Source organism: Lepidochelys kempii, chromosome 9, assembly GCF_965140285.1.
Source record: "Lepidochelys kempii isolate rLepKem1 chromosome 9, rLepKem1.hap1, whole genome shotgun sequence".
NCBI lineage: Eukaryota > Metazoa > Chordata > Testudines > Cheloniidae > Lepidochelys > Lepidochelys kempii.
In genome coordinates this window covers 96,508,492-96,527,120 of record NC_136388.1, presented here as the reverse complement: position 1 = coordinate 96,527,120, position 18,629 = coordinate 96,508,492, and the positions used below count along the sequence as shown (strand labels likewise).

Here is an 18,629-nt window from a genome sequence, read left to right as displayed (position 1 = left end):
ACTGTTCCAGGATCACTGCTGGACAGGAGCAAGTGGCACAGAGACAGCTAACCCAACTTTACACTACATGAGAGAAATTCCCAGCTTTCCCTCCCTCCCCGCACCCAGCCCTTCTGTGAGAGTGTGACGCAAATGTTACAGAGTGGAGGTTAAGATGTAGGCCTCCATATTTAAATCATCTTCTCAAGACCAGTTCTCACAGTAAATGTATTCCCAAAATCGAATACCCTATGTTTACTGAAGCCACGTGGAGTATTCTATAGGAAAAAGTCAAATTCAAATTCCCCAAATATAAGCTCTAAAACATACCCAATTTTTTAAAATCTATTCTTATTTTACAAACACTCTGTTAATGAGCTGGTCACTTTCCCTTCACACTCAACAAACATTGATGGTTCCAATTTGGTTTATAGAGACTTAAAGAAACCCAACAGAATCCCTACAGAGTTTACTAAATTATAATATTCCTTTCTAAAGAATTCCAGTTCCTGTCAATCAAAATTGTGACTATATCCTAGTTCAAAATCTTTTTCTTTGTCCAATGAAACTTGTGTAATTCAGAATAGTTGATTGCTTTTGTTTTCATACCAAGTATCCTGGGGGTAGCCGTGTTAGTCTGTATCCACAAAAACAACGAGGAGTCTGGTGGCACCTTAAAGACTAAGGGATTTATTTGGGCATAAGCATTCCTGGGTAAAAAACCCACTTCTTCAGATGCATGTGGGTTTTTTACCCACGAACACTTATGCCCAAATAAATCTGTTAGTCTTTAAGGTCCCACCGGACTCCTCGTTGTTTTTGTTTGCATAGAGTCACTGCAGGTCAAAGCATTAAGTAAAAGCAACAGAGAGTATTGAAAATATACTTTGGTACATCATCTTAGTAAAGCCTTGGCATAGTGTCAAACAACAACAAAACCATTAGCACCTTATTCTTTTGAGATCAGCAAGTGGAACAATGATAAAACATTTTAGGATTCTAGATTTCACGCTGTATACGGAATAAAACCACTTTCTACTGCAGTTGGTTGCTACCACGGATGCTGTATATAAATATTAGCAAGGGAGGTAACCTCTGGAGGGTCCAACTCCTAAAGTACTTCCCTAAAACTGCAAGTATTTCATAAAATAAAACAAAAAACATATTCTAAAATGATTTTAACAAGTGTGTGAGGTTACATCATGTGCCATGAAGACACAGGATGATATGATGTGTTGAAAGAATCTAGAAATGGGCCCATATGTTAATTGTTCTTTCAACCTAAACAATTCAGTTTGTACCAGTCCATTTGTCTCCAACTTTTGCTGACTTTTAAAAGCAATTTTATGTAACAGACTGAGTTGGATTTTTGTTACCTTGTGTGGGGCAGAAGGGGGGAATTTTAAATAGTTGGATGCCAAGTAATGTTATTGTAGAAATTTAGAAATAATCAGAATGATTAACTATGACTACATTAATGCATCCGATGAAGTGAGCTGTAGCTCACGAAAGCTTATGCTCAAATAAATTGGTTAGTCTCTAAGGTGCCACAAGTACTCCTTTTCTTTTTGCGAATACAGACTAACACAGCTGCTACTCTGAAATAGGACTACATTAATTATTCTTCTTCTTATTATTATTATTAAAGAAAGGAAAAGGAAACATTAAACAAAACAAGACAAATACAAGTGATAAATTGGTGGCTTCTGTTACAATCTCATCTGACTCTCTCTGTCTCTCTGAAGACTTTAACAGAGATTACAACCTTGCGTTGTGATGCATTATGCATTTAGTACATTGCGTTGTTCACAGCATTACTGTGAATTTGGTTTAGTATCTTATTAGTTACTTAAATAATTTTGCCTACACACAAACAGTTTCAGGGCAAGTGGATCATGTTGGTTACTAATAAATAACAAAACAGTTTGTAATTGGAGAAGGTAAGCAATCTTAACTAAATCCTATGAAACTGAAGAAAATATTTAAATTAGTTATTTAGAAGAAGCCATGCAAGGAGCAGTCTTCAGCCAGGCCAATTAACCAATATTAAGAATCTTAAATACAATTAAATTCCATTATTTCTCTGTTTACCAATGTTTAGCCCCTCTCTTCTCCCCAGTAACATATGGTCTAACCATCTGGTGATTAACAGGAGAAATGTAGTAACCTATGTTACAACAGCATTTTCATATCTCAATAAAATCACCACAAAGGTTTAAATCTAATCTGTTGGCAGTGTTTAGTTAACTTCCTCTCACCAATCCATGTTGAAGTTTTGGGAAGGTTTTCTTCTTGAGACCTTTCTGTTTTTCTTGTCTGCGGCAGCTTGCTTGTAGAGACAGATGGGATGAGCTTTGGAGTGCTTCCTGTCTAAACAAAGTAGCGGGGTGGGTGGGTGTTGGCGGGAGTGCTCACTTCAGAGTCTTTTATACCTTCCTCCTTCCTATTTTCATGAAATTATAAGAAAACACACCTCTTTCAGGCTTGTCTAGATTCAAGTCGGTTGCTATCATTCTGTCATTGGGTCCATGACTCCTCTTTAGGATCCTCTTCATCTTATTAATATGTAGTTCATTAACTAATATGCGACATTTCCTGAATTGCCTTTGTCTGTCTTGTGGCAGGAAAGTATGAGAGTTAAAACTAGCTTTGGAAGTTCTTTTTACTCAGTCCATTCTCTGAGCTGTTTTTTCAATTTCATCAGAGTTTGACAGGAAATGAAATTCTGTTTTCAAAAAATTCAAATGCTCCTGTTCTTTATTTAAAAGATTCTAATTCTCAAAACAGTCTTAAAAATTAAACAACTTTCCAAAGTGCTTAAGTTGTTGATTCTACATGACAATTTTTTGGAGCAATAATTTTTCTTGTCTTCCTGAGCTGGGCAAGGTTTTGCTTATGCACTGCCAGTACATAACTAATTCCATACTAATATAAATATTCTATACAGAAATGGTTTCTTACATCAGTTTAGTTTAGCAAGGTCATTGGAGTCCATGTTGGTACAAAAAGCATTTTACAATTTACATAGCAATGAGATTATGAGCTATATTAGGAGCATTACTTTTAGCTACTGTATTTGCAAGTCTGCATTTTACAGCAGTGTTTGTCATTTCAACGTTTAAGAAATAAAAGTTCAAACTATTTCCAACTACACACATTTCCCTCTGAAGTTTAAGAGCACAAACAGGCTTTCTTGCAAGAGGATGGGGATTGGCAGAGCCCACTTTCCTTGATTAATTGCTCTGATAACATACCCTACATTTCTTTCACAATCACACCTTTTTCTAAAACATGAATGGTTTTTTATTCTTGATGTTTGCTTGTCCTGGGATATTTAGCTGACATCCTTTCGTCTACAAAAGATGGTGGGAATTGCAGCCTATGATGTAGATGGTTTGCAATATCTCATGTGACTGAACAGTCCAAGCCGAGAACTGCATGATCTTTGGCTGTTGTTGCAAATGTATGTATCTTGGTTGAGAGCTGCTTGCTTCCTATGAGATCTTTTCTCTTCAAGCTGTAGGAGCCAGCTCCTGTCATGGACTTTGATGACCTGATGGAGATGATGGCGCCACTTGTTACAATCATTTGCCAAAATTTCCCATTGGTCAGGATCAATTCCAAATTCCTTCACATCTCGCTTGCATGTGTCTTTATAGCAAAGCTTAGGATGCTCTGTTGTTCTTGTTCCCTCTGATAGTTCCCCGTATAGCATGTCCTTGGGTATGTGTCCATCTTCCTACCTGCTCAGATGGCCCAGCCAGCACAGTCGTCTTTGCTTGAGAAGGGCTGTCACACTTCGTAAATTGGGATAGAGAAGCAGAAACTTTTTGGAATTAGAATCATAGAATATCAGGGTTGGAAGGGACCTCAGGAGGTCATCTAGTCCAACCCCCTGCTCAAAGCAGGACCGATCCCCAACTAAATCATCCCAGCCAGGGCTTTGTCAAGCCTGACCTTAAAAACTTCTAAGGAAGGAGATTCCACCACCTCCCTAGTGGGAGTGCCTACTGGGCATGCCAGTGTTTCACCACCCTCATAGTGAAAAAGTTTTTCCTAATATCCAACCTAAATCTCCCTCACTGCAACTTGAGACCATTACTCCTTGTTCTGTCATCTGCTACCATTGAGAACAGTATAGCGCCATCCTCTTTGGAACTCCCTTTCAGGTAGTTGAAAGCAGCTATCAAATCCCCCCTCATTCTTCTCTTCTGAAGACTAAACATCCCCAGTTCCCTCAGCCTATCCTCATAAGTCATGTGTTCCAGTCCCCGAATCATTTTTGTTGCCCTCCGCTGGACTCTTTCCAATTTTTCCACATCCTTCTTGTAGTGTGGGGCCCAAAACTGGACACGGTACTCCAGATGAGGCCTCACCAGTGTCGAATAGAGGGGAACGATCACATCCCTCGATCTGCTGGCAATGCCCCTAATTTTACATCCCAAAATGCCATTGGCCTTCTTGGCAACAAGGGCACACTGTTGACTCATATCCAGCTTCTCGTCCACTGTCACCCCTAAGTCCTTTTCTGCAGAACTGCTGCCGAGCCTTTCAGTCCCTAGTCTGTAGCGGTACATTGGATTCTTCCGTCCTAAGTGCAGGACTCTGCACTTGTCCTTGTTGAACCTCATCAGATTTCTTTTGGCCCAATCCTCCAATTTGTCTAGGTCCCTCTGTATCCTATCCCTACCCTCCAGTGTATCTACCTCTCCTCCCAGTTTAGTGTCATCTGCAAACTTGCTGAGGGTGCAATCCACACCATCCTCCAGGTCATTTATGAAGATATTGAACAAAACCGGCCCCAGAACCGACCCCTGGGGCACTCCACTTGATACCAGCTGCCAACTAGACATGGAGCCATTGATCACTACCCGTTGAGCCCAACAATCTAGCCAGCTTTCTATCCACCTTATAATCCATTCATCCAGCCCATACTTCTTTAACTTGCTGGCAAGAATACTGTGGGAGACCGTGTCAAAAGCTTTGCTAAAGTCAAGGAACAACACGTCCACTGCTTTCCCCTCATCCACAGAGCCAGTTATCTCATCATAGAAGGCAATTAGATTAGTCAGGCATGACTTTCCCTTGGTGAATCCATGCTGACTGTTCCTAATCACTTTCCTCTCCTCTAAGTGCTTCAGAATTGATTCCTTGAGGACCTGCTCCATGATTTTTCCAGGGACTGAGATGAGGCTGACTGGCCTGTAGTTCCCAGGATCCTCCTTCTTCCCTTTTTTAAAGATGGGCACTACATTAGCCTTTTTCCAGTCATCTGGGACCTCCCCCAATCGCCATGAGTTTTCAAAGATAATGGCCAATGGCTCTGCAATCACATCTGCCAATGCAACGCAACGCATCCGGCCCCATGGACTTGTGCACGTCCAGCTTTTCTAAATGGTCCCAAACCACTTCTTTCTCCACAGAGGGCTGGTCACCTTCTCCCCATGCTGTGCTGCCCAGTGCAGTAGTCTGGGAGCTGTCCTTGTTCGTGAAGACAGAGGCAAAAAAAAAGCATTGAGTACATTAGCTTTTTCCACATCCTCTGTCACTAGGTTGCCTCCCTCATTTAGTAAGAGACCCACACTTTCCTTGACTTTCTTCTTGATGCTAACATACTTAAAGAAACCCTTCTTGTTACTCTTAACATCTCTTGCTAGCTGCAACTCCAGGTGTGATTTGGCCTTCCTGATTTCACTCCTGCATGCCCGAGCAATATTTTTTTACTCTTCCCTGGTCATTTGTCCAATCTTCCACTTCTTGTAAGCTTCTTTTTTGTATTTAAAAGCAGCAAGGATTTCACTGTGAAGCCAAGCTGGTCGCCTGCCATATTTACTATTCTTTCTACACATCGGGATGGTTTGTCCCTGTAACCTCAACAGGGATTCTTTAAAATTAGTTTTATTATCTTTTACATTTTGTAACATAACTAGCTAAAAATATGCATTGCTATTTCCAGTAAAGGCACAAACAAGTTTGCACTAACTTAATAAAAGTCACAATAATTTTATTAATATCTTTTCATCAATACAGAGGTCTCTCCTCTACACTTAGAGTACAGGCATCTGTACTACGGGAGGCTGTTGAGAGAGAACCAGGGACATAGGAAGCAGGCCTCAAAGGGAGGGACCCAACGAGGAGGTGTCTGTTAAGCCAAACAATGCTGCCACGCACAGATTTAAATTCTAAAATTGCCTTCATGGGACAAGATGTAACCTCACACACTTATCTCCTGGGACTCACCATGACATCATCCTGCTCCTGAAAGGTATCCTGTCCAGACCAGGCCAGACACCACCACTAACTTCAGCTAAATCCTGAGCACCACCTAGAATCTGAGACTTGGTTTCCTGTTCTTGCCGTCTCCCTGGTGTCTCCTTTTCCTTCCACAACTTATGTTCTCCTTTTCCTACCTCTTCCATTTTGCCCCTATCCAATAAGAGTCTGGCTTAGCAAGCTAAAATAACTCCATCTCTTGCAACAGTGCTGTGACCAGTGAGGCAGCTAAAAGCAATGCCCGAGACAACCCAGTGTGAAAGCGTGCCAGGTCTCCGAGTGGCTGATGAGACACTGAGCTGTGGACATGTTTCTCCAGCAGTGAGATTGCAAGCGAGAGTCAGCACCAGAGGCAGAAGCTGCAGGCTCCTTGTAGATTTTAACTTGATCTGCTAACCTAAGCTAAAAGCTGCATTACTGCATCTTCACTGCCGTGATGCTGCATAACTGACCTACGGCCAGTCACAAACGATTATGCCACTGTGAGACAACTGCAACAAATCTTGTACAAAGTATATTACGTAAGATGTCAATGGAAAAGTTATGATATGCTAAATAAGATTACCCTGTTTAAATCCATGTACCATCGCTATATCTTAAGTTAGGAGTATTGGCTCTATATTTGTATCTCAAATGTGTTTGTTCCTGGAATAACACAGTTTACCGTTTAAATGGCCCACCTTGATTTTCATACACATTGTGAGGAGAGCGGTCACTTTGGATAAGCTATTACCAGCAGGAGAGTGAGTTTGTGTGTGTGGTTTTTGGAAGGGGGGGTGAGAAAACCTGGATTTGTGCTGGAAATGGCCCAACTTGATTATCATACACATTGTAAAGAGAGGTTATGCATCCGATGAAGTGAGCTGTAGCTCACAAAAGCTTATGCTCAAATAAATTGGTTAGTCTCTAAGGTGCCACAAGTCCTCCTTTTCTTATTGTAAAGAGAGTGGTCACTTTGGATGGGCTATTACCAGCAGGAGAGTGAGTTTGTGTGTGTGTGTGTGTGGGGGGGGCGGAGGGTGAGAAAACCTGGATTTGTCCTGGAAATGTCCCAACTTGATTATCATACACATTGTAAGGAGAGTGATCACTTTAGATAAGCTATTACCAGCAGGAGAGTGGGGTGGGAGGAGGTATTGTTTCATGGTCTCTGTGTATATGTCTTCTGCAGTTTCCACAGTATGCATCCGATGAAGTGAGCTGTAGCTCACGAAAGCTTATGCTCAAATAAATTGGTTAGTCTCTAAGGTGCCACAAGTACTCCTTTTCTTTTTACAGTTTACATCCAGTCTAGCCAGCACATTGTGAATGGACTGTTGAAGTTTGATGGCCCATTAAGGACACTTCGCTCTAACAAACAATGGGCTATAGAAGAAACTCATTCCTCCCAGATGGCTTTCCTGCAGATGCCTCAGCCTCCAAGGGGCCATGAGTCATCAAGCCATGTAAGGACATGTGATATGCTCATGTGACCCTGGACTGCACCTTGTGCCAGTAACTTTCCACAAACTGGGCTCTGAGCTTTGTTGGAAAGAGAACATTTCCAGGCACATGGAAAAGGATATAAAAGACCCCTGCGGTGACTCTATTTTGCCTCAGCATATTAAGCTCCAGACTGAGGACCTTCCAATCTTTCAGAAGTGACCAGAGAGTCTTTACAAGCCAGTCTACACCATCACTGCTACAAACCTGATATAAGAACATTGCAATTATTGTATGTATATGATCCATTAATCACTTTAACACTTCTTTTCTTTTATTAATAAAGCTTTAGATTTTAGTTACTAAAGGATTGGCAGCAGCATGATTATTGGGTAAGATCTGAGTTATATATATTGACCCGGTTATATGACTGATCTCTTGAGATTAGAAGGACACTAGACGTGATGAAATTACTTTTCAATAACCACGGAGTCCAGTGTCTGGGTGGTAAGATAAGGGCTGGAATGCCTAAAGAGGCTGCATCTCTGATTGCGTTAACCAGTGTGGTGAGATAGATGTTTACTTTTGTTACTGGCTTGGTATATCTAATGATAGAATAGCCACCAGTTTGGGGTAAGCCTGTCCTATTCTCAGCAGTGTGTCCTGAATCTGGTATTCTCAGCTGTGACTAGGGTGACCAGACAGCAAATGTGAAAAATCAGGACAGGGGGAAAGGGGATAATAGGAGCCTATATTAGAAAAAGACCCAAAAATTGAGACTGTCCCTATAAAATCGAGACATCTGGTCACCCTAGCTGTGACCCACTGAGGCAGGGTGACAACTGCTATTTTAAGATGAGTTGGCCAACTCGGGTTAGGTAACCCGAGTTAACACACCTTTTCTTTGCAGTGTAGACACAACTTAAAAGACTGACCAATAGGGAGTTTCCTTATAAAACCACTCTATAGCTAAAGGAAAGGGAATAAAGACCATTGTTCAAATGAAAGCCTTACTTTACATTTCAAATGCTTCATCCGTTTCCCTCTTTTTTTATATAGTCAATAAAAATTTAAATGTGGTGATTACAATGGGAGTTATCCAACAACAACTTGACACAAAACCCTGGACTACACACAATTGTATTTAACACTAACAGTGAACAAGGATTTTGTTAACATCTTATCTCTTGGTGGGCCTGAGACACCCCCCTTATGAACACAATACTCCTTTTCAGGATTGTATGCACTTCATGGACATTAGGAGGGGCAGGAAGAGAGAAATTTCATGTGAAATGGAAAATGAAAACCAAGTAAGAGAAAAACCTCATTCAGATCCTCAGTTTGTCCTACAAATCAGCTGAAAGCTCAAAACTTCTCAGCAAATGAATGATGCTCTGGCAGATTTACAGAGAGGCACACAAAACCCCCCAGAACCCTGAATCTGAACTCCTTAAAATCTGAACTTCTTAGATCTGAACCCACCCCTACAATTCTGGTTCCGTGAAAGACCCAGAATTGGAAGGGGCTTATTTCTAGTTTAAGATTAAGCCAAAATAGTGGAAATCATGGCTGAGCAGTGGAACTTGTGAGAATATGTCCATTTGGGCCTAAGGTCCATTCTGTCTTGTCTCCAGATTCTGCTTAAATGTAATGCAGATTCGCTGGCAATGGGCACTATGTATGAAATCTCTTGCTTCATTATCACTGCAGTTAGAGGCCCAGACACTGAATTTTTCACTCAGGCTAAACTCCCTTTCAGAGCTCAAGAGAGCAAGGGGTTCAGTTACTGAAGAAAACAAATATTCAAACGGACAATTCCTTCTTCTTACGCTGCTGCCTCCTCCTCTATCCCCTTCTTACAATCTTAACTTCTGACATCACAATTGGTTGCTATAGCATTTGGAAACTGTCAGAATAATTAAATACAAGACTGTAACCTTTTGCAAGGTGAAGAAGGGAAAGCAGATAGAGCGCAGTAGTAAAAACAGCTTTGAAATAAACAAACCCATCTCCAAACAGACTTTGGACCTCATCGTCGGATACCCGATTTTAAAAGGCAAAGGAGACTCTTTAAAAACTAGAGAACACAGTGGGCAGAAAGTTCGCAGTCCAAGATATGATAAACCAAGACCGTTCGTTAAGAGTTAGAATTGTTTTATACTATTTTCAAGTCAATGTGTCTTAACTCCATTCAAAGGGCACTTAAGGCAAAAAGGCAATATTGCACTTCTAGATGCAGGACCATTCCCCGATCTCCCTTACTCAGCAGCAAGAGTGAAGAAATTAGCACTGCTCTGAATCACACGTTACGGATGGAGTGCCATTAGACTCCTGAAAGGTTGATTATTGAGTATTACATTCATTTAAAAAAAAGTAATGAAGCTCACTGTGTTTGACCCAAAGTCTCTCACATGAACCACTTTATAAAAATCCTTTTCTGTGGCAATTTTTTAATAGAAATAATAAAGGCCTACAATTACCAACTCCTTAATGACAACGTGAGTTATCACATTATTGTTTCGAAGCAATGGGATTGCTAAGAGACGCAATCTTAATGTGAACAAGCTGTAATAGAACACAATTAAAAGGATTAAATTTACACGGGTGTAAGAACTAGAGCTGTCTGGCTGTTCTCTGTAGTTAGCCATTATAAGTAGAGCAGTGATCCACCTAAACTCATTGGTCTCAGCGCAGTTCTCCCCTCCAGTTCACCTTCTTTCCCATTCTCCCCTCAGGGGGAGGAGTTCCAGACCTTGTGCTGGGAAAAGGTAGAGTGGCCTGGGAGACCCTGCTAAAATCTAGAGCTCCAAAGGAAACCAGATTGCATTGTCACAGATCTCAGAGCAGTAGGGAAGAGGGCCAGCCACTTCCCCCCCAGCTTGGCAGCATGGCATCCTCATAAACCATGCTGACATCTTCCCTGGGACCTGAGGCTAGCGTGCCAAGTGAGACAGCTGCTCCTTGGCTACACTTGTGCTCACAAAATACCTGCCAGTACAGATGTTCAATCGTGCAACATGGCTACAGAAGGAAGGCCAGGGAGAAGGAGGGATTATGCCACAGAGCTGCTGATCCTGTTCCGCCAACTTTAACTACTCCGGCTTGGATGGAGAAGAGCAATGGACCCCTTGTTTCCATGCTAATTCTTTAAGACACTCAGAGCACAACTGAGAGGAACTGGAAGACTAGGAAGTAAGTACTGAGGCTCACTCTGCCACCTCTAGGCCACTGGTTCGTGTCCAGAACAGACTGAACTAGAGCAGCAAATCATTCTTAAACAGCTGAGAGCTGGCAGGGCAGCGTGGGAAGCTCATGACTTCTCAGTTCCCTTTCTATAGATAAATAAAGGACTTAGATCTTTACATCCTTCACAATACCAAACAATTCCCAAACGTACAGAAAGCCACAGAGAACCTAGCGTGCATTCAGTGTTTGGCACAAGTGCCTAGGAAGATTGCACAAGTTGATATAATGTGATTTTGCTTCCCCCCTGACCCCCCACCACCCTTAAAAGAATCTGTGCACAAATAAAAGCCTCATAAGTAGGAAACACTTTGTGGAGCCGCATGCCCATAATAAGAATTAATGGAGCCATCTGCTTCTCATCCATGCACATTTCATGCACATTTCAGACCTAAGGTACACATACGATATATGTCATTGCTTCCAATCTGACAGAACATATTCGTCTCGATTCACTCCAGTGGGAAAATGAGGCACACAAACTGCTGCCCTGCTGTTGCAGGAGAGCTACCCCAGCAGAGGCATTTATCCCAGGGACCCCAGCCACCACCACCACAGCCACCTTCCACCGCTCTCAGCTCCCTATGAGCCCTACTGGCAAAAGATCCCTGGGTAATACATTGTGAAAGTCTGCTTTGTTCCCTAGCCTTGCCCCTTGCTCCAGGCAGCTCCAGGCCAGCACTTTGTGCCTCTGTGAAGCCATTGCAAGCAGATTTTCAACCATGAGAACCCACAGCCAAGGGATATGCTTGCAGAATGCACTGATCTAAGATAGTCGCATTGCTGGGCTTCCTACTGGCTTTCTCACCATTCAAAAGTAGATTTAAGAAACAGTGGCCTTTTTCCCTAGGTGATGTATGGGGCTATCTAGTTCTGCCTGCCAACTTTCCCTGTATTGCTTCAGCAAAAACTGCACAGAGGTGAAAGCCCAGCAATCCAGCCCTCTGAGACCGACTTGCTTCTCTACACCAGCTTTTCGGTGATATGGATACAAATAAGGCAGGAAAATAATGTCCGCTTTTCCTCAACAGGCCGAGAACAGACTTCTCTCCCAGGTATTTCATCACCCACTCAAAAGGGCCTGAAGTTACGCTAAAACATGATTTATAGTATCATATCCACATAGCTATACTCACACCTGTATCATACTTGAAAGGTGACAATGACTAATATGTATATTTATAAAGTGCTCAAAGTTCCATCTGTGGTAATAAATATCCACAAAGTGCCCTTTTGAGCCGACTCTTGAATTGAGGTAAATTAGACATAGTGGCTGGCCTTTCATGTCATAAGTTTCCCATTGAAAATTCTACCACTAAAGAGAGTTCTCTTATCTCCAAGTCATACTATTTGGGTGCATCCCACCTCAACTTAAGAGGATTGCACTGTGTTTTCAATTAAATGTCCCCTACTGTTCCTGAAAGCTCTTCAGCTTTACCATGTGTTCAATTAGCATCTAATCAAAAGAAAAAGGGAAATCTGAAGTAATTAGCAGTGCTTTGGTCTAACCAACCACTACAATCTTGAGTTCTCATTATCAAGTTACAAAAGTTACATCTGTTACCTGAAAATGCTGCTACAACCAGAAGAAGTCCTAACAAAAGACTCAAAAGAGACTTCATACGTGAGTCAGGGAGGAGATTCTTGGAGACTCCTCAAGACTAGTTAAAATTCTGCAACCATATTAAAAGAGGATTGGGATGATTTCCCTGTCTCCTATTGGAAAAAACTTCTGCTACCTCATCCCTGCCAGAACTGGCTTATCCCTGGGGTTTATATAATTAGTTCTGAAGAGCAAAATGTTCTGCCTTCAGAAGGGAACAGGGTGCATTAAATGGCACATATTTTCAAAAAAACCTCCAGGGAGATCTGCTATCCCTGCATTCCCCACATAAAACAACTTCACCTCTTCCCTCACCTTGCCCCAGCTGAAATGATAAGAAGCTGAACACGGTCCTATATTTTCCAGATACTTTAAAAAATAAAAATAAAAAATAAAGCAGAAATATTTCCAACAACATGCTGTGCTCAGTCTAAGTTTGTCTGCCCTCTGGTGTTACCCTTTGAGAAAACAGGATTTCTTTAAGGAGGAAGACAAAAACGATAGGTGTCTAGTCCCTCACCTTTTCTCTCTGCAGACACACACCTGTGTAATACACATTATTTATCCTAGGTTATGGGGAAATTTTTCATGTTCAAATATTGGCACTGTAGTTGTGGGATATGAGTATTTTTCCTTTATCCACAGCTGAAACTGTGTGTGCTTTACCAAGGGGCTATCCATTTCTAGAAGTACCTGTAAGTAATATGCATTTCACAATTTGCAAAACTTTGTGACCCAGAGAATTTACAAATCTCAATGTCTGTCAGGTGAAATATACCATCTTCCTAATGCTTAACTATATTCAATTCCTATGACACATCTCTACATTGTTATGCAGGCTTCTGCATTAGGGGTGTACAAGCAAACCTATTACCACCACCATAGAATACCCAGTGCACCACCTTTGTGTTTTGATCCTCTCTGAAATGTGTCACATTAGCTGAAAAAAACAAAAACAATCACAAAACCATAACTGCATTGCTTTCCAACCATTGGTCTGCGTTATACAGGAGGTCAGACCACAATGATCACAATGGTCCCTTCTGGCCTTGGATTAACATGATTACATCTCAACTTCTCACCTTGGCTACCACCATCAAACCTAAAGAGTACTGTTTGGGTTTTTTTTTCTGCAGGTGGTATTCTGCATGGGACATGAATACAAATGTGTATGCAAACACACCTGCACACTCAGATGTCCCTACCCTTTGTGCATAAATAGGAAGGGTACAAAGAAAAGTGTAACTTACATATTTGTGCACACACATCAAAATGAAACTGGTAGGTTTAATGTCAGGCCATCTGCCAGACTTACTGACAGCATTCCCTTAAGAGACAAGGACTAGAGGCTTCTGTGAGGACTATTTAGTTAAAACAGAAATGAATTTTGTCAGAGGCCTTTACAAACTTGGCAGCCAACGCTTAAGAGTCCAAGCTCCTGTTGAGATATTTCAGATCATCTAGCTGAAATTGTGGTCAAGGGCAAACATGAGTTTCAGGAAAGAAAGGAAAATATCACCCATCACTGACTTGGAGGAACTCTTTAGAGCTACAACGGGAATTTTAAAACAAAAAGCGGCGGGGTAGAAGATTGTAAACTATCCACAGGACACCGCCTTGTTCATTGCTCCTCTCATCACTAGGGACTGAAATACTGATTAACTCATCCTTACAGATCAGATGTACAGTTACAAACTTTCAGAGGCATGAGCTACAGAAGAGATGTGCCCATGTATCTGAAACCTGCCAAAGTGCAGAACAGTCCACAGCTGCAACAGCTTGTATTTTTTTAAAATCCAGAGTTGGCACTTCAATACAGACATACCATGTATATGAGGCAACACTGGATCTGTGTTTTCCCCCACACATACTTGGTACCTTAGGCAGCGCTTGAAGCAGCTAAGGAAGCAGTGGCTAGACATAGGACGCGGACAGCAGGGTGTTGTGTCTAGAACACATTCGTGCTGTGTCGGGTTGGTATTTTGTAAATGTGAAAAGAATATGGGGTAATACTGTGGAGTATAACATTGCTAACACACTACTTTTTCCTGTATAACAGCTGGACTTATACTAAGTCATGTAGAACTGGTTAACAGGACGTGACGAGCAGCAGTTAACAATCAAGCATAAAAGGGAACTTTTCCCACAGTGAAATTTCAATATATTCTTCTTTACCAAAAAATATAGATGAAACCCATAACCATTTGTTGGAGTCTCTACACAGGAAGGGATGCTACCATCTAGAGCTAGTTAAATTGTTCACTCAATAGGATTTAGCCTTTTCATAAACTGATCGGGAATTTTATGAATTGTTTGACAAAGTATTTTTAACTAACCTATTTGGGCCCCTGGGTTTTCATGAACAGTTTGCTACAAGGGCTCCTTTGAATATTTGGAATTCAGTCAGTGTAATTAGTCACAGAGGTCACATGGTATGGTTTCTGATCCCTGATTGGATGACCTTACTATTATAAAACAGAAACGGGACCATTAGAGAGTTAAAACCCTGGTGGAGAGTTTGGAGACATTTTCGCAAGACACACAGGAGATAAGGCTGCCTACAAAATTTGAGGATGTATTCAATAATTCCTGTCCTCTTTCACACAGGGAAGAGCATTATTAGCTTGGATACAAACATAGACCACAGATTTTAAATTAGCTGAATTCTTTCCTGATGAAAGAGAGAGAAAGGTGTAAGCCGGAACCATTGCATATTTAAAAGTCTTTACATTCATTTTTCTCATGTTACATCCCCACCATGTAACTAAATGTGTACACAGGGTGGTCAGGCAAGCATTCTGTCACGTAGACCAATATGTACTGGCTAGCATATATATCATATGAATAGCATGTATTATCTGCACCATACACACATTGGGAGACATTAAGCACAAACTGTGTAGCAGTTATAGTCTAAATTGGCCTATATCTTTACTGTAATCCTATTCTCTTATGCCAAGTATCCCATAACACCTTGCATTTGCTCAAGTAAGCTTTGGCATAAGCCGATAGGAAGCTTGTCAAAAATCAAGAAACTTTTGCTCTGTGTTTTAGTACAAGTTAGGGAAGTACCTTCATGTACCAGTACATGAAATGCTAGTATCCAAAAACAAAGGTAAGGAAGGAACAGAACAAGTTAGGGAACTGGGATAAATGGGTTGGATTTTAGCGACACATGGAGACGTGTAACTTATTTATATGATGATTTTACAATACCAGCGGATATGTGTAACTTTGGGAGCACACCTTCTGCATAAAGTGAATGTAACATCACTGCACGAGATGCTTCCCAGAGACTGGTATCATAGAAAAACATTTCCCCTATACTATATAGCAATAAACCAGCCTTACATGAGTTATTTGGTCTCTTGTGTATATTGTGTAACAAACCAAAGTGTGGTCTAGCAAGTGACTGTACAATTTATCAACAGTCATGAACATGCTTATTTGCAGGAAAATACCCCCACAAACATTCATGTAAATAAAAACCAACTGCATAAATGTTCAAAGAAAAGTGGGCAAAAAAGGGAGGGAGTGAAACATGATCAGATCATTGGTTAGTCTCTAAGGTGCCACAAGTACTCCTTTTCTTTTTATGATCAGATCAAATAGAGTTTTCAGAGACAGCTGGTTGGAAAAGTTCAACATTTAGACCAAAAAATGGAACACATTGCAGTAAAGTGTTTAATGAAAATAATCTTGTTGTATATTTCCTCTATTCCCCAGCTTCACTTTCTGCAACAAGGTTCATGGTTTTGGCAACCAAAAAGATCTTAGAAAAACAAATATCTGGTAAAGAAAGTGCTCAGGAGTGTGTGTGTGTGTGTGTGTGTGTGTGTGTGTGTGTTCGTTCATGGGTTATTGCTGACGTACAGATGTGTGCTTTGATGACCACAAACATGGATCACTGCAGGTCACCTGCTCATTTCCTTGATAAATTCTTGCACTAGCTGTAGATAGTGCAAATAAAAATATGCGACCCAGTATTCTACACTACCAACATGGCATCTCACATCTACAGTCTACTATGAAATCCCTTCATTAGTTTCCAGTGAGGGATCATCTAGTTTGTAAAATTGCTCTCATAAGCATGGTGTTGCTTATGAGAGCAACTGAGGAACAATTGAGACTACTAAATCCAGACAGAAAGGTTATTTGTTTGAATAAGGATAGTTGAAATTACTATTAAGAATTACAGGTGATGTAGGGAAAAATTTTTGAGCTATCTTAGATTCCTGTGTGAAGCAGAAGGGCTTGATCGAGCATAAAATATCTGCAGTCTTTCAGTCATGCAAGTCTCAACAGGCTGTGGGTCCCAGCTTTTCAGGAGGCTGGCCTATTTCAGGAGAAAATCTGGCCCGCTGGGTGTCAGTCCACTACCCAGCAGACCGACGTCCATATCACAAAATCCAGCCCCAACACTCCACTGGACTCTATTAACATCTTTGTTGGCAGCCTTACAGAGAGGCCATGAACTGAATGGTCACTAGAGACTGAAATGCCCTTTCACCACCAGAAGTGGTCTATCCCAGTCAAGGTCCAGGCACCTTGAGGAGGTAGTACAGGGAAACTTCTCTGCTTCTGCCTGTTCCGGGGATTAAACAAAGGATTTCAGCCTTCGAGCCAGGACAATTCACTGGCCCTAAATGCACACCAACAAAATAAAATCTTGCTGGCCGCAGAAGTCTGCAGTCCCCAAGCAAGCCTCCTCTGCTGTGGCAAGTTGCAAGCTGGAAAGCTCATCAGAAGATGCTGCCTCGTTATAGCTCCCAATTTTCAGCGTTCCATGTTCACCCAGGCAGTGAGCCAGAGTTAATGCAGCTCTACCATCTCCCCTGTGGGGACACAGAGGGCCTCTAGGCCTGGCCTTCTGGCTCCATTGTGAAGATGGAGTCACCCCACATCTTACCAGTCATTTTCTCAATTTTGAGTTGCTGGAATGCTTTGGAGCAATTCTTTCTACATCAATCATCCTTTCTTTCAGATTTTTTCCCCCTGCCAATTCAAAGGTGACACTCAATGAAATTAAAAAAAAACAAACAAACATCTAAGTCAAAACTGGTAAAAGTAAACATTTTTCTTTGCACGACAAGATATTATTGAGGAAAACAGTATAGTTGAATTTAAAAAAATTCCTTATATGAATAATAAGACTGTAACCCTCAATTACTCTAACTAGAATAAAAATTCATATAAGATATCAAGTTTCATGGTTTAGTACATACAGTCGCCCAACCAATAACTGCTTGGGGTTAGAAATTAACATCACCAACAGGCATGGGATTGCCTAACTGTCCAGCATGAGAGTTTAACTCTCATTAGCATTGGGTATCGGTTATGGTCACTGACAGAATATTTTGCATGATGAGAACAATCATTCTGGTCCAATATGATGATTCCTACATTCTTACCGTAAATGTTTAAGTTGTGTTACCAATTCACTAGGGCAACAAGCACTTTCGATGTGCGTGGATGTAAAAGCTTCCTTCACCATGCACTGAAATGTTTCGTTTTTTCCTGGCGATTGATTCTGCTCTTTACATCCTCTGTGCCAAAGCAGTTTTTCTAGCTGGAAGCTATCCATGTCTTTGCTCATAACTGTGACATATTAAATTTACTTCTATTTATTAAAGCTCTTCTAGCAACCACAATTTATTTTAAGGGTCTGATTTTTTTAATTTGTTTTTTGGTCAACATTCACTCTGGGAGGCAAGTTTATACAAATTCAAATCAGCCTGGAACACAACATGCCATCAAAGCATTGGCCGAATCCTTCCACCAATACAGCAGCTCAACAAAGCAGAGATGAAAATACATTGAAGAAACTGTCACCAGCTACTTATAAAAAAGAGTTTTGAAAATGTTCTTTTAATGCTCTCTTTGAAGTGGGAAGCACAGGTTTTCCATCATAAACTTGAAGCACCCGCAGTACACAAAGTCTACCAGCTTAGACTTGTTAAATAATTCACCCCAGGCTGTAGCTGCAAGTATGGTGGAAGAGGTGATAATGAATACGTCAGACCAGTTTATGTGCTGCACCTGTCTAGCATACCTCACACTGCTATAATACCTGCATGATATTACAAAAAGAGACAGACTTTAAACTTGG

At 41.2% G+C, this 18,629-nt stretch overlaps 1 protein-coding gene across 9 annotated transcripts in view; it reads right to left on the bottom strand.

Moving 5' to 3' along the window:
* The window catches only part of FGF13 (fibroblast growth factor 13), a 350,687-nt gene that overhangs the window by 189,036 nt on the left and 143,022 nt on the right, over positions 1-18,629 (bottom strand). The window contains exon 1 of one of the 9 annotated variants that reach the window (XM_073358432.2): positions 2,238-2,262. The exons of the other annotated variants lie outside the window; for them this stretch is intronic. The gene's annotated coding sequence lies outside the window, so the exon portion shown is untranslated. Of the gene's footprint in view, positions 1-2,237; positions 2,263-18,629 lie in introns of those variants that run through there. 9 annotated transcript variants of the gene reach the window in all.